The 21,688-nt window shown below is 36.6% G+C and overlaps 1 protein-coding gene across 1 annotated transcript in view; it reads left to right on the forward strand.

The window, feature by feature from the left end:
* The window catches only part of TRDN (triadin), a 388,796-nt gene that overhangs the window by 169,735 nt on the left and 197,373 nt on the right, over positions 1-21,688 (forward strand). The gene's annotated exons all lie outside the window — the stretch shown is intronic.

Below are 21,688 nucleotides of genomic sequence, written 5' to 3' on the forward strand. Positions count from 1 at the left end.
AGCAAACATTGCACTGGACGAAATTAAACATGCAAGGAAGGCTTTATTCAAGGCTGTTGCAAAAGAGGATAGAGGCCACAACTCATTCTGAACTCAATTATACTGAAACAAAGAGGAGGAGGGTTTTTAAGAGCTGCAATGGGGTGGAGGGTTTAGGCCATGTGTGTGCTAATGGGCCTGACTCAGAGCAAAAGTAGACTGGTTTCTTAATTTCATGACTGGAGTGCAGTTTTACAGCTTGGAGCAAGGCACTCCAAGGAGTTAGATTCTTACTATCCCACAGAAATGGGGAGACTGGGGTACTATTGTTCTTGATGATTACATTTCAAAGGGATGGCTTCCTGCTCCCTGAGAAAGGTATTCTTGAGTTAGAAAACCAGGAAAGAGCGTTTTAAAAAGATTTCTATTTGAAAGGAGCAGAGAAAGAATTTACAATTACAAGTCTTCTGAAGTAATTGCTCTAAGTAAAAGGAGGGTAAGAGCCTAAGGTCAGAAAGAAGCCTGTCTAAAGTTTAGGGAGGCTGAATTCAGAGAACTTTAAGGCCATCCTGGTGAAGACATAATGAAATTGAGAAGAGCTACATAGTATAATAACACCGCTTTGCAAAGCTAAGAAGCTCGGAGAGAGTAATGCAGACCATTAAGAAAGAGCGTTGTTCAACAGCTTAGATTTTTGCTTTATACTTAGTCGTGCTTTAATTCTTGCTCAAACATGAATACCAGCTTCTATTCAGGTTAAGCTTAAGTCTAGGTGAAAAAGATAGTTGTCTCACATTATGAGATATTATGGTTTGGTGTTAAGTGTTCTCACCCCCAAATATTTCCTCCACTAGTGTCAGTGATGCTTGAAATTCCACTATTAGAGATATTCCATTCCTTTGAGTTATGAAGGAATTGTCCTCTATTAAGATGCAAATCTCCTAGGCCTGTGTGTATGGGCTAACAAACTAATTCTTCTCAGTTATTAACACTTAAAGTGAATGAGATTTCCAGACCCTTTCTGTGTAATAATAAGCTGGAAACAACGCCCTAGAAAATGGGGTGGTAGGTAAGCTTAAATGAAGGAGAGGTTGAAGAGAGAGCTTCAAGGCAGGCTATTGTGTGGAGAGAGAAGGACTGGATAGCATCAGTGAAAACGGTTTTCTTCTAGGAAGTAGATAGCTTATCTAGAGGGGAAAAGGTGATGGTGAAGGATCCTGAAAAAGAAGGCTACCGAATGCCAAACTAGATACTAGTTAGTAACAATTAGGGGTTGCAGGAAGTCCCCAACATCATGCTGTAAGCAGGGTAAAAAAAAAGTGTAAAGTATTAACAGTTGCATGATTGTATGACTCATGAAATGCTCAAGAAGAGACCTCCAGGTGTTCTGTGGGTCTGAGAACTGATAGCCAAATATTTTACTTTGCATTCAAATTTCCGTTATTAAGGGCATATTATTGTAGAATCTGTTGTATTGTTGAACATTCATTGAGTTTGACTTAAAACTTTCCTTATGCCCCTGGTGAAATACGTACCTTATCATAAAAGAAGGAAAAATGCAATTTTGGCTATTTGATGGCTGCTTGGGTCCATATATCTGTGACATGATTGGGTGCTAAAGGGAAACAAGGTTCTCCTTTCTGGACCATCAGTTTTACCAGGTATTTGAAGAAGAAGTTTTGAATTGAATTGTAATCTCCAAAATATTTGTCATATGTTTGCAAATGCAAAATCAGAAAATACTTTTGGCAAAACTCAGTGATGTGCATGGTTGTCGTTTTAGTTTGGTTTTAGTTTTTTAGGAGAAAGGCAACATGCCTTATGGACAGTGAGTGATGGGAAAATTTGATATTTCTCTGCTACTGGGAGACCTGTGTTATTAGCCCAGCAGTCATGTCAGAGTGAGGTTATGTACCACTGGCAACAGAACTGATTATGCCAATATCACTCCCCACAAGGTCAGGCTCATCCATTCACTGCCTACAAGGCCAGTGCTCATGTGCTCATCCACTGAAACAGAACTAACTGGGTGGTTGCTCAGCATACCTGGGGAAGGCTGCTCAGCTAGCGTTGAAAAGCAAGTTTGTCCTTCTTGGAACCAGTTTCCCGTGTGTTTGTTTGTTCGTATGTTCACTGTTGATGACACAAAATACTGTTGGATCTTAAAAATTAGTTCAACTTCCTAATGAAAATATGTGCAAATTGTTTGTTTATAAGCTCTTAACCCTCCAATACACTCAAAATTGTGTGTGTGTGTGTGTGTGTGTGTGTGTGTGTGTGTATGTGAGAGAGAGAGAGAGAGAGAGAGAGAGAGAGAGAGAGAGGTAGAGAGAGAGAAAGAGAAAGAGAGAGAGACAGAGACACAGAGATTTAATTAATGTTAGTTTATAACTCTTGTTTCTTTTTAGAGTTTAATAATTCTCCAATTGTATTTTCATGTGAGAGGCAATATGGTTTAAAAGCAGCCAGTTTGAAATGTGACAATAGTAATTTCTAGAGATAACGAAAGAAATTGAAAATAATCTGAAATCTTGAAGAGCTGGGGCACATATGTCATTTCTTCCTAAAATAGTCAGAGGAATATAGCAGAGTGTCCGATGTCACTACTCTAGCCCCAAAGAGTAGAAAATTTACAAAGCATAAGATATGCCTAGATACTTATGGGATTTACCACGATATTTTATTATATTTATATTGACTTTTGTATTATTTACATTTATATAACATATAAAGTTACTTACATATTATATTGTTATTTTATTTTATTACATGTATATTTTATAATTATGTAGATGCAAATGAACCTGAGACATAAATTCTATGATAAATGAGCCTCTACTGCCTGAAACTAGTAAATCACACTTTGCAAATGATCTATGCTATGGAAAATGACGGTGGGATTTTACATGATATAAAATTGCCAGTTCACAAGTTAATAATGGTTGAAACAGGGTAATTGGTGCATCCAGGTTCATGATAATAATCTCTTATTTTGTATATGTTTCAAATTGTCCTGGTACAAACAAATATGTGCCACTTATAAAACACTGTATGAAATGGCAAAAAATAGTCACCAGGATATTTTTACAATGTTATGAGGTAAGTTTCAGTCTGAACACCATGGAAAACGCAATCAAGAAAGGAAATAAAAACCTTTAGAAAATATCTCCCTGTGTTTATATGACACTTCAGTGTTAGACATACAAACCACTCAAGGTAGACAAGCAGAAGGACTTCCATCCAGGAAAGTGGACACAGCACAGTTGTTGGAAGCACCGGAAGAACACTGAAATCAAGGAGCTGTTACTAGATTACTGAGCATCAAGGCCTGTGAGTTGGTCAGGAAGTGGCTTCACTCATCAAAGCTGCCTCTTAACACCCACAGACTAGATCCTGGAAATGTTGAGGCCAGCCTAAGCAACCGGCTCACATCAAAGTGACCTGTGCCAAAATTTTCTGCTTCTCAGTCTCCTATAGGTGCATCTAACTGGTAGAATTAAATATACTGCAAGTGAGTCTGGAAGATGCAGGTTTTTGGCATTCCATGTTTTCCATCTGGAAGGAGGATTAAATGGAAGTTAAAAGAGGCCATCTAAGGTATCTATAATAAAGATACAGAAATGTTTCATAAGATAAAACTCACATAATAAAAGAAGGTTTTTGAAGGCCTGAATTACACAAAGATGGGTCAATCAAGCAACATGATAAAAATGTGGCAGTTTAAATGCTCATAAGACATAGTCAAATATAGTTTGTGTTATTCTTTACCTAAACTGTAGATAAAAGACATTCTTCATCACTTTATTTCACAAAATGGTATTTTTGAAGAAATAATGTTCTTAGTGCTTGATGAAGTTATAATGGTTAAAAAATTAACAAGTTGCTTTCCTTATAATGAAACAATTATAACCTGGAGAAAAAACATAAACCAGGATAGAATAAGATCAAAACTATGATTCATTTCTTTCAGATTGGCATTTCTGGAGTTATAAGTTATCATAAATTTTTTGGACTTAGATTCATTACCACCCTATAATGTTTACAAGCCTATTAATTATGAAGATAATTTTGACTTGATAACTGATAGATAATGGTGTAAAATGATGTTTCATTATCACACTTTGCAACATGACTTTTTTCCCAAGAATTATCTGAATAGGAGTATAAACTATAAGAAAGATCCTGAAAAAACATACTAGTTTCTCTGGAATAGCTGCTAGAAAAGGACAAATTCACTCATCCATGTATTCTTGCATGCATTCTTATAAAAAATATTCACTTAATGTCTACCATATACCAGCCATTGTGCCAGGTGCTGAGTACACAGAGGTAGACAACTGAACATAAACCCTAACAGAGTTTACATTTTGATAAAGGAGGCACACAGTGAACATGATGTCCATAAGTCCACCTTGGGATAAGGGCCATAGGAGAAACAAATTTGAGGCAGTTAGGAGAAAGCAATGAGTGGGGATAGGGAGCTATTTAAATAGATAAGCTTGTTAGAGCAGGCTTTTCTAAGAGACAGCATGTAACCTGTCAGGGGGCTCGATCCCATGAACCATGAGATCATGACCTGAACCAAAATCAGGAGTTGGATGCTTAACCAATGAGCCACCCAGGCACCCCTTTAAGAGACAGTATTTAAACTGGAATCTGATATATTGTCAGGATCCAGCCATTGATGTGTGCATCTTTATGTGATGTGTGAATGTGGTATGTATGTGTGTGTGTGTGTGTGTGTGTGTGTGTGATAGATGTATATGTGCAATATGTATGAGAGGAAGTACAAGGGGTCAGAATATATAGGGACATATGTAAGTGTTTATTAAAAGTATAATAGGAAACACGAAGGATATTAGCAGTGTAGAAAAACATTTTCATTTATACTTTACACAAGTATATACTCATTTTGAAAATGGGTTAGAGGGAGAAAAAGAAGAGGTAAGCCAATTAAAAGACGGGATCATTTACTGAGATGAGGAAGCTTATCTGGGGAACAACTGTGATAGAAACAATCTAGTTTCCTCTTGAGTATGTTAAGTTTCAAGTGTATGTGACATATTATTCACATTTTATATCAGGAACTATTTTAGCTGTTTTTTGATACTAACTCATTCAATCCTTATAATAAGTGAATAAATAAACTGTTCTAATCCTCATTATAAATTGAGTAACCTAAGACACAGAAAGGTTAAGTAACTTGCCCAGGGTCACACAGTTAGTAAATGTCAGGGCCAGGATATTAATCCATCTACTCTACTCTAAAAAGGCAGTTAAATACATAGGTCTGGATTTCAGAGGGGATTCTGAAGTAAAGCGACATATACAGAAATCCATATAGATCGTATTTGTTTCTCTGGGAATAGATGAGATTACCCAGAGAGATTGTGTCAAAAGAAATAGAGAATAGAATACAGAATGAAGACCTGTGGAATTCCAACATGTAGAGACTAGATAATGGAAAATAAAGCAAAAGAGGCTGAAAGAACTGCTAGAGAGATTAAAGGAAAAGGAAAAGAGTTTGGTATTAGAGACATTTCAGAAATGGATGTTTCAAGAATCATGAAGTTATCAGCCTTGTGAATGTTACTTAAAAGCTGTGATACAAGGGCAGGAAAGACAAAAGCACTTCCTATAGAGTGAAGGAATAAAACCAGATTGCAGTGGAGGCACAAAAATGAAGAGGAAAGCAGTGATTTTTTTTTTTAATTGTGTCTGCATAAAGGAGGAAAGAGTCTTTTTTGTATTGTTTAGTTTTGTTTTGGGAGGTGAATTTGGAAGCTGTGGACATCAACACAATTTGAGAGACTGATGCTCAAAAGGACAAGGTATGAGTGGAAATCTAAGAATTAATCGAGAATTCATTGTTTGATGAGCACATGGGTGAAAAAATAATCTGCTTTTTTTGAGATAATACCACGATGCTCCAGTAGTCAAAACCTGGTGTTTTCAAGTTATGAAGAAGAATCTATCTAGATTGTCGTATAAAAAGAAGCATGCATTTGAAGATATACATGAAGATTAGGCAGCTCTGGTGATAAAACTAAAACTGCAATAATAAATACATTCTGAGTTGAAAGCCTTGGTTTTAGAGATAGACATATCAAAATGTCCTTGATGTTCACTGAATAGGAAAGGGTAAGTTTGTGAAATGTACTTTAATGTTTTTTAAAGAATTATTCATTCATAAAAAACAACTCATAAGGCTTGTGCTGTGTTAAAGTATGCAACCATATATATTTCCATAGAATATTTTCAATGATTGTTTGAGGCGAATACAATTAAATTCTGCACAAACTAAAATCTTTGACTATTTTATTTCTCTACATAAGATCTACTTTTGTCATTGAGAAATTGTAAATGATACTTTATAGAAGCTTATAGCTTGGAATATGTCATTAAGTTTTATGCCTACCAGACATAGAATAGCATCTATTTTACTTCATGAATCTTTTGTAATGGATTGTTCGAGCTACTAGAGCTCAAAATAATTTACATGGCAGATTGCAGACCACTAAAATAAATTTATGTGTAATTAAAAGTAACTTCCTATATATATATACAGATAAAGATAATACATAGCATCTTTCCAATGTTTTCACTTTTAAGTTTTAGTTTAAAAGAGCAAACTTCTATTTTCCATACTTGTATTTTGAGATGATTAATTATAGGTGTTTATGCTCACCCCATCTCTTCCTCTACTTGAAAAACACTTGGTTTTAGAAAGTTATGTTGTATTTGAATTTTGTATTTTATGCATATGTATTTGGGTAGAATTTAACAAACACATCAGCTAAACATTATTTGTTACTCTTTGAAACCTAGATTAATTTTTCCCAGAATTCTATAAATCTTGCAGTAATCTACCAGCTAATATCAAGTTAAAAAAATAGGTACTTCACACATTTTTGAGTGATATTCAGACAGTTATATTAATGCATGCCCTAAATGAAATTATTAAAGAATTTGTTCAGGCAGGTAAATAATGAGTTATCTGGCACAAATAGACTTGATCAAATTAGTAATTCCCAGCCTTGACGTAGGGGTGCTCTGTAATTACAAGGCAACCGTATATTCCTTTAAAATTAGCTTTTTGTTCCCAAATAGATCAGGCCGCAAGTCCAAGTTCAGGTGATGGCAGCTTGACTATATTAAAAACATTTACAATGCTTGAATTGCCTTGAAGGCAAAAGAATATATTTTCAAAGTGTTTTGTAATCACAGAAATGTAAGACAATAGTTGCTTATTCTCTACAGGGCAAGGGATTTTGTGATGGAATAATACAAGAACGTCTGCTGACTTTTTACTTAATAATGATATCTTTGATTACCTCTTATATCACATCTCAATTAGCAGGATAGAAGCTAAACTGCTTCAGAAAAGGTGAGAGAGAATTAATATCATGCCATGCTGTGGGATCTCTGGGATAATGCTCCACGTTCTAGCTTTTGGTTTCAACAGTACAAAAGTGTGTCTGGGTCGAATGCAAACAAGAAGTAAATGCATTTTGATATTTATTTTATTGTATTTTATTGTATTTTATTTTATTTTATTTTATTTTATTTTATTTTATTTTGAGAGAGAGAATGAGTGCAAGTCGGGGAGAGGGGAAGAGGGAGAGAGAGAGGGAATCTTAAGCAGGCTCCATGCTCAGTGCGGAACCTGACTCAGGATTCAATCCCATGACTGGGTGATCATGAGCTGAATCAAAATCAAGAGTCAGATGTTCAACTGACTGAGCCACTCAGGCACTCCAAGGCATTTTGGTTTAAAAAAGAATTTAGAGACAGTAGTGAACGTGGTGGAGAAGTAGAGGAACCTGAAGTTCCTTCATCCCTCAAACTCAGCAGTATTGAGTCCAGAAGACTTGTAATTCCAGGAAACCAGACTACAGAGTGACAGAAACATCTCCAGGGGCCCACCAGGACAACTTGGCAGACGATAGGTGTATGATAGTGAAATGGGACAGATAAAACGGGTGGCGTAGGCATGGAGGGGAGGGATCCCCTTCTGTGGAGAGACAAAATGAAGAGAATGAGAGGCTATGGAAGTGTAGGATTGTACTTGGACATGGGAAAAACCACAGACCAGGGAATGGAAAAAGTGGAGAAAGAACCAATTTCTAACATGATCCAGGTTTGTGGGTCTTTCTCCAGACTGGGGCTGGCCACCCTGTATGCATGCCCAGGGAGGAGGGGAACCAGCCCCGGGCTTGGTAGTGAGCTCAGAGGTGCAGTCTGAGAGACTAGTCCCCTCCCTCCCCTGAGTACTGTGGGAAGAAAGTGTATAGCCTCTTCAAGGACAAAAGACCCTGCAGGTGCCCGACAGCCAGAGGCGCTTTGTTGGTTGCTGGGCAGAGTGGCATTACCCCAGAACCAAGGCCAGTGGAGTGGGATTCTTTAAGACATCAGGGTTTGAATCACAGCCAAGCACCTGGAGGTGAGGGAGACAGTGGAGTGGGACAAACCGGCTTCACAGGCCCATGCGGCACTGTGAAGAAGGCCTGAATGGAGTGATCTGGAACACCCAGTCTGGGGAGGAGAGACTGGAGTGTTGCCATTTTTCTCCCCATCACCTACAAGGAGGGGCTTCAGGGAACAAGACAGGGGGCCCACAGTGGAGGCAGGACCACCTATACCAAACCATGCCCCTCTGTGCCTGGTAACTGCACATCTAACAGAGCAAGATTCACACTGACTGAGCCAGACAGTCCCTCCTCCAGACTAGCACAGCCACAGGTTCCAAGGCACCGTCAGATATTGGTCCAGTGGTTTTGCATTTTCTGATTTGATTCTTGGTCAATTCTTATTTTATATCCATATATATATATATATTTTTCTTCCTTTTCTTCTTATTTCTTCCCTTCTCTATTCTGGTTGTTGGTTTATTTAAGCAGACATTTTTAATCTAATTCTTTTCACACCTCTTCTGTATCTCCTTCTTCTTTATTTTCCTCTCTGTCTCTCTGTCTCTCTCTCTCTCTGTGTCACTGTCTTTCTCTCTGGAATAAGCTGTATAGCTTCTCCGATTCTCTGCCTTGTAAATTTTTTTTCTTTCTTCTTTTCTTTTTCCCCAGCCCTGTCTTTTTGTATGGGATAAGGCATCTTCCACTACCACCCTCCCCTTTTAAATTTTTTTTTTCCAGGGTTACTTCAATGAAAAAATCAAAGCACACCTGGTGGAAGGTCCAAACCACCACTACAAGTAGGGAGATAAAGCAACCAGAGTCACAATAACATAAAGCATGCAACACATTCCAAAAACACCTCCTGAAGGGCCAGGCCCTGGACGGTGTATGACTTTTAATATAGTAGTTTTTGCAGGTGCAGGGCACATAAGCTATTTACACACACAAAGGACAGAAAACTATCCAAAATGATGAAATAGAAGAATTCTCCTCAAAAGAAATTCCAGGAAGAAATGACAGAAAATTCTTCAAACAGATATAAAAAATATATCTGAACGAGAATTTAGAAAAATAGTCATAAGATTAATAGCTGGGCTTGAAAAACAGCATAGAAGACAGAAGAGAATCTATTACTGCAGAGATCAAGAAACTAAGAAATAGTCATGATTAATTAAGAAATGTTGTAAATGAGGTGCAAAATAAACTAGATGCAGTGACAGCAAGGTTGGAGGAAGCAAAGGGGAGACTAAGTGAAATATAAGATAAAATTATGGAAAAAGATGAAGCCGAGAAAAAGAGATAAGAAAATACTAGACCATGAAGAAAAAATTAGAGAACTAAGTGATTCAATAAAACATAATAATATCCATGTCACAGGAGTTCCAGAGGAAGAAAAGAGAGAGAAAGGGGCATAAGGTTTGCTTGAACAAATTATAGCTGAGAACTTCCCTAATCTGGGAAAGGAAGCAGACATCCAAATTCAGGAAGCATAGAGAACTCCCTTCAGATTCAACAAGAATAGGTCTTCACTGCTGGCTATCATAGAGAAACGGCAAGATACAAAGACAGAGAATTCTGAAAGCAGCTAGGGACAAATTGGCTTTAATCTACAAGGGTAGACATGTAAGGGTAGTAGCAGACCTGTTCACTTAAACTTGGCAGGCCAGAGAGAGGGGCAGGAAATATTCAGTGTGCTGAACAGGAAAAATATGCAGCCAAGAATCCTTTATCCAGCAAGGCCGTCATTCAGAATTGAAAGAGAGATAAAGGCTTTCCCAGACAAACAAAAACTGAAGGAGTTCATGACCACTAAACCGGCCGGGCAAGAGATCCTAAGGGGGACTCTGTGGGTGGAATGCTGCAAAGATGACAAATGACCAGACACATCACCACAAGCATGAAACCTACAGATAACACAATGACACTAAATCCATATCTTTCAATAATAACTCTGGATGTAAATGGACTAAATGCCTCAATCAAGGACATAAGGTATCAGAATGGATAAAACAAGAACAAAAACAAAAACAAAACAAAACAAAACAAAAACAAACAAAACCAAGATCCATCTATATCTGTGAGGACACCTTTGGACTGAAAATGAGAGGATGGAGAACCCTCTGTCATGCTACTGGAAGTTACAAGAAAGCTGGAGTAGCCATACTTATATCAGACAAACTAGATTTTAAACTAGACTGTAACAAGAGATGAAGAAGGGCATTATATCATAATTACAGGGTCTATCCATCAAGAAGAGTTAACAATTATAAATGTTTATGCTCCCAACTTGATACACCCAAATATATAAATCAATCACACACAAGCAATCTTATTGATAAGAATGTGGTAATTTCAGGGGACTTTAGTATTCCACTCAGAGCAGTGAACAGATTAAGCAGAAATCAATAAAGAAACAATGGCCTTGGGCACCTAGGTGGCTCAGTTGGTTAAGTGTCCGACTTTGGCTTAGGTCATGATCTCACAGTTCGTGAGTTTGGCCTCACATCAGACTTTATGCTGATGGCTCAGAGCCTGGAGCCTGCTTCAGATTCTGTGTCTCCTCTCTCTGCCCCTTTCCTACTTGTGCTGTGTGTCTCTCTCTCTCTCTCTCTAAAAAAATAAATACACATTAAAATAATTTTTAAAAAAAGAAATAAACAATGGCCTTGAATTGATATACTGAACTAGATGGACTTGACAGATATATTCAGAACTTTTCATTCAAAAGCAGCAGAATACACATTCTTCTCAAGTGCACATGGAACATTCTCCAAGATAGATCACATACTGGATCACAAAACAGCTCTCAGTAAATATAAATATAAAATAATTGAGATAATACCATGCATATGTTCAGATCACAACACTATGAAACTTGAAATCAACCACAAGAAAAAATTTGGAAAGCCTCCAAATGCCTGGAGGTTAAAGGACATCCTACTAAAGAATGAATGGGTCAACCAGGCAATTAAAGAAGAAATTAAAAAATATATGGAAGCAAGTGAAAATTAAATAATAATCCAAACCCTTGGTATGTAGCAAAGACAGTCCTAAAAGGAATTTACATTGATATCCAGGCCTATTTCAAGAAACAGGAAAAATCCCAAATACAAATCTAACCACACACCTACAGAAACTAGAAGCAGAACAGCAAAGAAACCCCAAAGCCAGCAGAAGAAGAGAAATAATAAAGATTAGAGCAGAAATAAACAATATAGAATAAAAAAAAAACAGTAGAACAGATCAATGAATCTAAGAGCTGTTTTTTTGAAAAAAATAAGCAAAAAGAAAAGAGAGACCCAAATAGATAAAATCACAATTGAAAGAAGAGAGATCACAACGAACACCACAGAAATAAAACAATGGTTAGAGAATATTATGAAAAATTATATGCCAACAAACTAGACAATCTGGAAGAAATAGACGAATTCCTAGACCCCCATGCACTACCAAAACTCAAATGGGAAGAAATAGAAAATTTGAACAGACCCATAACCAGTGAAGAAATTGAATCAGTTATCAAAAATCTCCTAACTAAGAAGAGTCCTGGGCAAGATGGCTTCCTAGGGGAATTCTACCAGATATTTAAAGCAGAATTAATACCTATCCCTCTAAAGCTATTCCAAAAATTAGAAAATGGAAGGAAAGCATCTGGACTCATTCTACGAAGCCAGAAATACTTTGATTCCCAAACCAGAGACCCCAATGAAAAGGAGAATTACAGGCCAATATTCCTGTTGAAAATAGATGCAAAAAATCTCAACAAGATATAAGGAAATCAAATTCAACAATGTATTAAAAGAATTATTCACCATGTCCAAGTGGGATTCATTATTGCACTGCATGGCTGGTTCAATATTCACAAATCAATCAATGTGATATGTCACATTAATAGAAGAAAGGATAAGAACCATATGATCCTGTTAATAGAAAAAAACATTTGACAGAAAAAAAAAACATTTGACAGAAAAAAACATTTGACAAAATACAGCATCCTTTATTAATAAAACTCTCAAGAAAGCTGGGATAGAAAGAACATACCTTAACATCATAAGAGCCATATATGAAAAGCCCACAGCTAATATCATCCTCAATGAAAAACTGAGAACTTTCTCCCTGAGATCAGGAAGGTGACAGAAATGTCTACTCTCACCACTGTTGTTTAACATAGCATTGGAAGTCCTAGCCTCAGCAATCAGACAACACAATGAAATAAAAGGCATACAAATTGGCAAAAAAAAAAAAAAAAAAAAAGAGGTCAAACGTTCACTCTTCGCAGATGACGTGATACTCTGCATGGAAAACCTGAAAGACTCCACAAGAAACCTTCTAGAACTGATTCGGCAAAATTGCAGCAAAATCAATGAATCTGTGAGATTCAAAATCAATGAAACTGTGAGATCATGACCTAAGCCAAAGTCGGACACTTAACCAACTGAGCCACCTAGGTGCCCCAAGGCCATTGTTTTTTAATTGATTTCTGCCTAGATAATCTGTTTACTGCTATGAGTCGGCAAAATCAATGTACAGAAATTGGTTGCATTTCTCTACACCAATAATGAAGCAATAGAAAGAGAAATCAAGAAACTGACCCCATTTAAAATTGCACCAAGAACCATAAACTACCTAGGAATAAACCTAACCAAGATGTAAAAGATCTGTTTGCTGAAAACTATAGAAATCTTATGAAAGAAATGGAAGACACAAAGAAATGGAAAAACATTCTATGTTCCTGGATTGGAAGAAAAATATTGTTAAAATGTCAATACTGCCCAAAGCAGTCTACATATTCAATGCAATGCCAATCAAAATTGCACCAGCATTCTTCTCAGAGCTAGAACAATCATAAAATTTGTATGGAACTACAAAAAATCACAAATAACCAAAGTAATGTTGAAAAAGAAAACCAAAGCAGGAGGCATCAACAATCCCAGACTTTAGCCTCTACTACAAACCTGTAATCAAGACAGTATATTGTATGACACAAAAACAGACACATAGACCAATGGAATAGAATAGAGAACCCAGAATTGGACCCACAAATGTATGGCCAACTAATCTTTGACACAGTAGGAAATAGTATCCAGTGGAAAAAAGACAGTCTCTTCAACAAATGGTGCTGGGAGAACTGGACAGCAACATGCAGAAGAATGAAACTGGACTGCTTTCTTGCACCATACAGAAAAATAAACTCAAAATGGATGAAAGATCTATGTGAGACAGGAAACCATCAAAACCCAAGAGGAGAAAACAGGCAACAACCTCTTTGACCTTAGCCGCAGCAACTTTTTACTTGACACATCTCTGAAGGCAAGGGAAATAAAAGCAAAAATGAACTATTGGGACCTTATCAATATAAAAAGCTTCTGCACTGCAAAGGAAACAATAAACAAAACTAAAAAGCAACTGACAGAATGGAGGAAGATATTTGCAAATGACGTATTGGATAAAGAATTAGTATCCAAAATCTATAAAGAATTTATCAATCTCACTCCAGAAAAACAAACAATCCAGTGAAGAAATGGGCAGAAGAAGTGAATAGACACTTTTCCAAAGAAGATATCCAGATGGCGATTAATAGGCACATGAAAAGATGCTCAACATCACTTATCATGAGGTAAATACAACTCAAAACCACATTGAGATACCATCACATCGGTCAGAGTGGCTAAAATTAACAACTCAGGAAACAACAGATGTTGGTGGGGATGTGGAGAAATGGGAGCCCTCTTGCACTGCTGGTGGGAATGCAATCTGGTGCAGCCACTCTGGAAAACAGTGTGGAGATTCCTCAAAAAATTAAAAATAGAATTACCTTACAACCCAGCAATAGCACTATTAGGAATTTATCCAAAGGATACAGGAGTGCTAATTCATAGGGGCACATGTACCCCAATGTGTATAGCAGCGCTTTCAACAATAGCTAAATTATGGGAAGATCCCGATGTCCATCATCTGATGAATGGATAAAGATGTGGTTTATATATATACAGTGGAATACTACCTGGCAATGAGAAAGAATGAAATCCTGACATTTGTAGCAACGTGTATAGAATTGGAGAGTATTATGCTAAGTGAAATAAGTCAGTCAGAGAAAAACAGGTATCCTATGTTTTCACTCATATGTGGAATTTGAGAAACAACAGAAGACCATGGGGGAAGAGAAGGGGAAATAATCGTTTCAGAGAGGGAGGCAAACCATAGTAGAGTCTTAAATATAGAGAACAAACTGAGAGTTGAAGGGGCATGTGGGGGAGAGGGGGAAATGGATGATGGACATTGAGGAGGGCACTTATTGGATGAGCACTGGGCATTGTATATAAACAATTAATCAAACAAAGCCAAGAGCACATTGTATACACTATATGTTAGCTAACTTGACAATAAATTGTATTTAAAAAATGATAATAATTAAAAATAATAAAAAATGAAAAAGAATTTAAAATACATCTTAAAACTCAGAATGGAAAAGGTTTATATTAAAACTTATTTAAGCCTGGAAAAAAGGGACTGGTATACAAGTGACTAATTTCAATCTTCTTAACACCTACTATGGAGAATCAGAACTACCCTCCCAGTGAAGACAGAAATAAAATAAGCCCTAAATTTGAGTATGAGGGAGTTGTGTTACATTTTGTGAAATACTTTCAAGAGGGAGGATTAAAATACATTTGAGAAAGAACCAGTAAATAGACTATGAATATTTCTTCTTTGTTTGCATGGACATATTGACATTTTAAGTATTTCCTGTACCCATCTTAGATACATTCTTTTTAACTGCAGTTTATATTCAGAATGAATTGTTTTCTGAAAAAAATATAAGAAATAAAATAATTTAATTTAACATTAAAATAAGTGGTCTCTTGCAAACATCATAGATTAAATTTTAATGAGAAGATTATGCAGAGTGGTACAGGAAGTGAGATATCAATTAGAAACAAGTTTTTTTTAATTAGAAAATTTGGGGGTATTTGGACCAATTTTGGGGGGAATTACACAGCCTGAGTTTTCCTTGTGATCTGAGATAAACATTTAAGCATATAGATGTAGATTCCCACTAATTTTTTTAATTATATGTCCTAACTCTCTATAAGATTTTTCTCTCTGTGAAAGCAAAGCTTAAAAAACATTAAAATGATATTTTCTTCAATTTCAGCTTCTCCTGGGTTACCAAAGCAAAATTTCAAAATAGCTTAGTAGATTGTGTCAATATGTATTCTTTTCATCAAGAGCATTTTTAAACTAGTAACAGTTAAATGTATTCACTATTTTCTCATTTAATCCTTACAACAACTTTTGAGGTAGGGAATATAACGCCTGTTTTATAGAACCCAGAATTGGAACAGTTAAGTAACTTGGCCATGGTCACCAGTGACTAACAGCAGTAGAGACTTCTCCAAAGAAATCCCACTGTCTTTTGCAACCCTTAATTTTTTTTTTGTTTTTACCAACAGTAGAAAATGATGATTGTAGATTGCTTTAATGTCTTTTTCCTTTCTTTTTTTTTTCCTTTTTTCCTTACATAATTTGAGACTATACTGCAGACAATGTAAGCATTAAGAAAAGAAATAAAAAGGATATGAGTCTAATTCTTTTTCTTACAGAAATTATTCTTTTCTTCCTTCATTCACTCAACAAACATTTACTAAAGGCATAATATTGGCAAGGAAATCTGCTAAATATTGGAGATAGATCAGTATAACTGACATGGCACTTGTTCTTAAAGACATTAGAAAAGAGGAAAATAAATAGACATTTATAATATACTGTGAGTACTGCCCCAACAGGGCAGATACAAGATATCACACTAAGATCAAGGCATGAGAAACTGTCTCTTTCCTGGTAGGCTGCCCATTAGACATTTAGAACAGGAATGCCACAGACATATGTCAGAAGGCATTTGACCTAGATGCATTTAACATATTTTTAAACAGGATGGAGATTGGAATACATAAAATTTTAACAGTGGTTTATCACTGAGGGTATTTGCTCTCACAAGTGGCAGACCATTTAAAATAAGGAATTTATTGGTGTATCCAACTACAGTTCTAGAGTAAACTCTCTTCAGGTTCAGCTTGGCACAAGTGTAGAATGATATCCAAATGAAGTATATCTCTGCATTTTTTTTAGATTCTGATTCCTTAGTATTGGCTCAAGTAATTGCAAAATTGGCCATTTGAAGTGTGGCCTGCCCTACATCCTCTCTTGTTAATGTCCCATGGGAAAAAGAACAGGTTGGCTTCCCAAGAGCTCAAACAGAAAACCTGAATTGAGTTAAACTGGTCCTTATGGGCCCATTTCTGAACTAATCTTTATAGTGAGAACAGAGTAATAATCTGTCTTAGGTTAGGCCATAGTTCCTATCTCTTGAGCAGAACAATTAAATATTTGGACAAGATATTTGGACTGAAATTGCCAGGAAGGGGGGCTGATTCCCTGATTCCCTTAAAGCTAAATTAGGGTAAACACACACACACACACACACACACACACACACACACACACACAAGCAAATGGAGTATTCACTACATGGGGAAAAACAAAACAAAGAGCGCCTGGGTGGCTAGGTTGGTAAGGCGTCCGACTTCAGCTCAGGTCATGATCTTACGGTTCATGGTTCAAGCCCCATGATGGTCTCTGTGCTGACAGCTTGGAGCCTGGAACTTGCTTCGGATTCTGTGTCTCACTCTCTCTCTACCCCTCCCCTGCTCATGCTCTGTCTCTCTCTTTCTCTCTCTCAAAAATGAATAAACATTTAAAAATTTTTTTTAGAAAAAGAAAAACAACTCAACATAGGGTGTATAGTGTGGCAAACAAGAGCAAATAAAGTTGTGGATTTCATTAATTAAAATATTACATCTAGAGAAAAGAGTGAAATCCTGCTGTACTTTGTGATATTGGAATCTTACTTGGAGAAGAATCTTTGATTTTAGAAACGATCTTTTGAAACAAATCAGATTATATTCAGAGAGAGTACTTTGTGGATATGAAATGGAAATAAGAAACCAGGGAGAAATCAAAGCCATATTAAAAACTGATGTACTCTCTTATTGGGGTGTAGGCTTACTCTTTATCACCTCTAGAATTCGGACTCAATGGTCGAATATAGGAGAAGACAATGTGGGATATTCAAGATTATAGAAAGAATCTCTTGTGTGGTGCCTGGCTGGCTCAGTTGGAAGAACATGTGACTCTTGGTCTTGGGGCCCTGAATTTGAGCCCCCCCCCCAACTGGGTGTAGAGATAACTAAAAAAAACCTAAAACTAAAAAAAAAAGAATCTTTTCAGCCAGTGAAGTCTACCATTTCAAGTTCAAGCAGAAGAGAAATAGGTATCTCCCTGGTATTTGTGAAGGTAAATCCTATAAGAATAATGATTATATTAAATTTAAGGAAACTGATCAGACTCAATTTTTCTACAATTAAACATCAGGCTAAATGAAACTGATGTCTAGATTATTTAACCTTTTAAATGAAGGTTTGTATTATTATGATTTAAAGTTTGGCCATCTGTCAAACTCTCCTAATTGGTTAGTTATGAAAAAATAACTACTGTCTGTCTACTACAGCATACAGAATTATTCCAAATGTAATCAGAGAGTATGTTATTATGTCTGCCTAAACCTAGGACACTGAAAAAGGGAAATAAAATATATTATATATATGAAATGATGGTTAATTGTCCTCAGGGCAAAAATATCTCGAGAGCCCAGTGGAAAAATTACAATGACAATAAACTTAAGGTAGGACAGATAATATAATAATTACATATGCTTCAAAAGACAGGGAATAAAGCTCTCAGACAACAAAAGTATTCAGGCCTGAAAATAAGAATTCTGGTTATGTTTTAGGAAATTTTCCTCTTTAAATGAAGGGGGCATGGGAGTATATATAACACTTCTCTAACTAAAAGCAGTCTTTTGTTTTCCATAAAATAATTTCAGTTTCAGGAAAAAGTGTAGTAATAAATTAGTCACCGCCCATATCTTGTTAGCTATATTGATCTTAGGATATAAGGTCAAAAAGATGAACAAATGAAAAAGCAAATGCTAAAGCACATCAAGAGCAGAAGCAGATAAAAATTGCTGTTTTCCTGAAAGACACTATGCTGCTGTAGAGATGGACACATACTTAAGTTATACAATCAGAGAACAAAGGGTAAAGCAAAGCAAAACAAAACAAGGCACTGAACATGTAAAACAAATCTACCAAGAGAATATGATGAAATACTTGGGCCCTCTATTCCGTAAAATCCTGTATAAGCACCAAAGGTTTTAGGAATTTATATTACTTCCTACTGTGGCATTCAGTGGGCATTTATTGAGTAAATGCTAAGTGCTTTGAAATGGTGGGGCCCTGCCAATTCTATTTCCTTTTAGGAGTGGAATTCTACTACCAGTTCACTCTCCTCTTTCTGAGACTACTGTTTCCAAACATTTCCCCTTTTTTCTGTCTACCTATTTACCATTCTTCTCTATCAGTTGAATACCTTGCTTCCTAGTTGCCTAAGAAAAGAACAATTGGAAGAGAGCTCTCATGAGCTCTGACCATTGAATCTACTAAAACACTCCATCTGTTTCTTTGTATCCTTAGCCTTTTTGGCTGAATGCAATACAGTACTTAACATGTTCATACTTATAGGAACGGCTTTTGCACTTGTGCATAATACGCTATCCTCATCTGCTAGCTTGGGAATGTTGCTCCAGCAATTCTCTCCTCTGCAAATTTTTTTGACTTCTGCTGGTCACTTCCAGCAGCATACAGTATGCTACCCCTTCCCTTGTATATTATAAAAAAAATGTCCTCCTGCTGATGATCTATACCCCTTAGTGAAGCCCACTTCTCAGATCCCCTTTAGAACAGAACTCTTCATGAGCTATTTACACTCTCCTTCCAGTATCTCATGTACCTACTGTCCTCAGGCTTTTTCTCCCCACACAATTCCTGTTGGAGTCACTACTGACCTCCACATATCAAATGTAAATGTGAGTCCTCAGTTTTCAAGAGCATCTGACAGTTGATCTCTCTTTACTCATTCTTGTACCATAGTTTTTCCTTCCTTTTAACCTTTTGTTTGGTTCCTCCTTTTCTTTCTGGTATCTAAAAGTGGAAGCACCCCAGGGCTCAATTCTAAGTGTCTTTCTCTATGCTTACTACCTAGGCGACCTCATACAGTTCCATGGTTTTAATACCACCTTTGTGATAATGAGTCTCAAATGTTTGTCTCTGGCTCTGATGTCTGTCTAAACTCCACACCTACCTATTTATTTGCCTATTTCACATTTCCATTTAAATACCTATTGAACAGGGGCGCCTGGGTGGCCCAGTTGCTTAAGCGTCCAACTTTGGCTCAGGTAATGATCTCATGGTTCATGGGTTTGAGCCCCACATCAGACTCTGTGCTGACAGCTCAGAGCCTGGAGTCTGCTTAGGATTCTGTCTCCCTCTTTCTCTGCCCCTCTGCCACTCACGCTCTGTCTGTCTCTCTCTCTCTCTCTCTCAAAAATAAACATTAATTTTTTAAAAAATAAATAAGTACCTATTGGATACCCCAGATTAATATAGTTTACAAAAAAACCCCACAAACTCAATCTGCACATACACACACACACACACATACAGGAATATGCTTCTTAAACTTAGCTTTTTCTTTTTATCAGTAAGTTATCACATCATTCTTTTTTTTTTTTTTTTTTTTTTTTTTTTTTGCTTAGACCCAAATCTCCAGAGTCATATTTGATTCATTTATTTCTCCTCCTCAATCTATTGTTAAATCTTGTCACTTTCACTTTTGAAATATGTTTAGTAGTTATCTTTTCTCACTATCTTTAAGAACCATGCCAGTTTGGGCACCATCATCTCTGGCCTCTATATGTAAGGTTACACTACAACAACTACCTTGACAACAAAAAGCCAAAAAGTTCCAGCAACACTGACAAAGTTTATTTCCTGTTTATGCTACATGTTGAGAAAGGGGCTCTACTCATCATAGCTACTCAAATATCTGGGCTATAGAGACTTTAACCTCTACCTGCATCTACCTTAACCTCTACCTGCATCCACCTTTATGGAGGTTTCCATCTCATTCAGAGTAAAATCTAAGTTCTCCACCATGCTGTAAAAGGTCGTCCATGAACCACTAGCTGAAGATAACTCCAGGGCAGCATTTCTCATGTAGCAAGTTCATTAACTGAGATTCTAACCACATGCCCTTGCCATTTTGAATAATTTGTTATTTGAACAAATTTCTTCCATTTCCAATAGAACTCATAGTTTCAGCACTTGGGTTTCACAAATATGTGAAAATTTTAATTTGCTGTTCCGACTGAATTTTAGTCTTACTCAAATTTTATCACAATGGCAGCTATAATCAATGTGTGAGGTCTTGAGCTAGCAAGTGGTTTTAATAAAACCACAGGCAGAAAGCTAATTAATGTATGAGTTATTCTTCCTTGTGTGTAGAGAGCTTGTAAAAATATAACACACATCAAAAGCAGGATTTCAACTTTGTTATAAAATGGTTGCAGGAAAGAATTTAGCCTTCATAAGAAGGATTGGATGTGTGAAAGTCAGCACAAAGGAAGTAGATCGGAATAATCAATTAGGAATGGGAAGGGGAGGTCAGTCAGGAAGGAGTTAAACAATGCAGCTTGAGAGACAGTTTTCATTCAGTTTGATGTATCAGTGATACTAGACTAAAGTATCCTTGGGTGCTACTGAATTCAGTTAGAGTTAGAATATACACATAAGATAAATTAAAAACTCTTACATTCTTGCCTCATGAAAAACTGTATTGCCAAACACTGGCAGTAGACAGTTAAAATCTTTCCCTCTGGTACTTCTCTGCTCTTCTCATCCTGCTCCTTTAACTCCAACCACATTGCTCTAGTTAGAGTTCAAATCTTCATCACTGATCCATCTGCCACATGACCCAAGTTGGCTAGAGTCTTGTCCGCATGCTTTTTAAAAAAGACAAAAAAAGAAGATGGTCTCTTCTTCTTAGGTGGTTAGATTAAGTAATGAGAGCCCAGGAAATGCTATTGGTCACGTTTATACCCTTGTTGTAACAGCCAGTCTTGAAAATAATGCTGACAAGTAGAGGCAGAGGAAAGGATGAGGATAGAATTTTAATGGCATTTCAAGCCTAGAATGCAAGTATCCCTGGAAACCACCATTCCCTTGACCTCCTGCAATTAGGTTACATCACTTAATTAATTGTCTGTTTTTTCAAGTTAGTTTATGCTGGGATTCTATCATTTCCAACCTAAATGCTCATTACCAAATGAAACCTCCATACAG

The sequence above is a fragment of the Panthera pardus genome, unplaced genomic scaffold (genome assembly GCF_024362965.1).
Source record: "Panthera pardus isolate Hobbes unplaced genomic scaffold, ASM2436296v1 HiC_scaffold_17, whole genome shotgun sequence".
NCBI lineage: Eukaryota > Metazoa > Chordata > Mammalia > Carnivora > Felidae > Panthera > Panthera pardus.